The sequence below is a fragment of the Hyla sarda genome, chromosome 3, assembly GCF_029499605.1.
Source record: "Hyla sarda isolate aHylSar1 chromosome 3, aHylSar1.hap1, whole genome shotgun sequence".
In the NCBI taxonomy this organism is placed as follows: Eukaryota; Metazoa; Chordata; class Amphibia; order Anura; family Hylidae; genus Hyla; species Hyla sarda.
The window spans coordinates 265,054,172-265,054,925 of record NC_079191.1 but is presented as its reverse complement, the minus strand read 5'-3'; positions in this window follow the sequence as shown (position 1 = coordinate 265,054,925).

The window sequence follows — 754 nt, the reverse complement described above, 5'->3', positions numbered from 1 at the left end:
ATGCATTATTTGATAATACGCAGAGGTGTAGCTATAGGGGGTGCAGAGATAGCAGCTGCACCAGGGCCCTGATGCCTAAGGGGGCCCCCAAACACATCTGCCCCATTATAAGACCAGTATTATAATTGGCACTTGGGGCCTGTTGCAGACTTTACATTTGGGCCTGAAGTTACACCTCTGATAATACGTATTTGACTGATTAATTTTCAGGTTTTCTTAGTTGTAAGACAATGCTTTTTAACTTTAGTTTTATAAACCAAATAACCTCTTGGAATCCTGGGAGATTAGGTTCCCATAATTTAAATGACTTGGCTTGTATTTTTGCGGTCTAGAAATAAACACATGGACAGTCCCTTCCATTATTGAAAGAATGTGAAGTTCCCATGTGCGGTAGGTAAATGTTTCACCACTGCTTAAATATCTTTAAAAGTTTGTAACAACCCCCTGTCCCAATGGAAAATGATTCCCATGCTATTTTAAGTAAACAGAATTCTGAATATAGACTTAATTATTATTCCTTGCTAAAGCCCAGTACATATTTACATTTGGTAACGGAATTACTGAAGACGACCGTACTGTTGAATAAAGAAGAAGATGGAGAAGAGAAGCAGCACAAAGAGCTGGCATTAGGAAAGGATGTAGTTTAGATAATCCCTTCTAACAAAAGACAAAGGGGGAGTTTCCAAATGAACAACAGAAATGTTCTTATTTGAACAACTACAAACCGTGACCTGGGAAATGCTATAGACAGGAT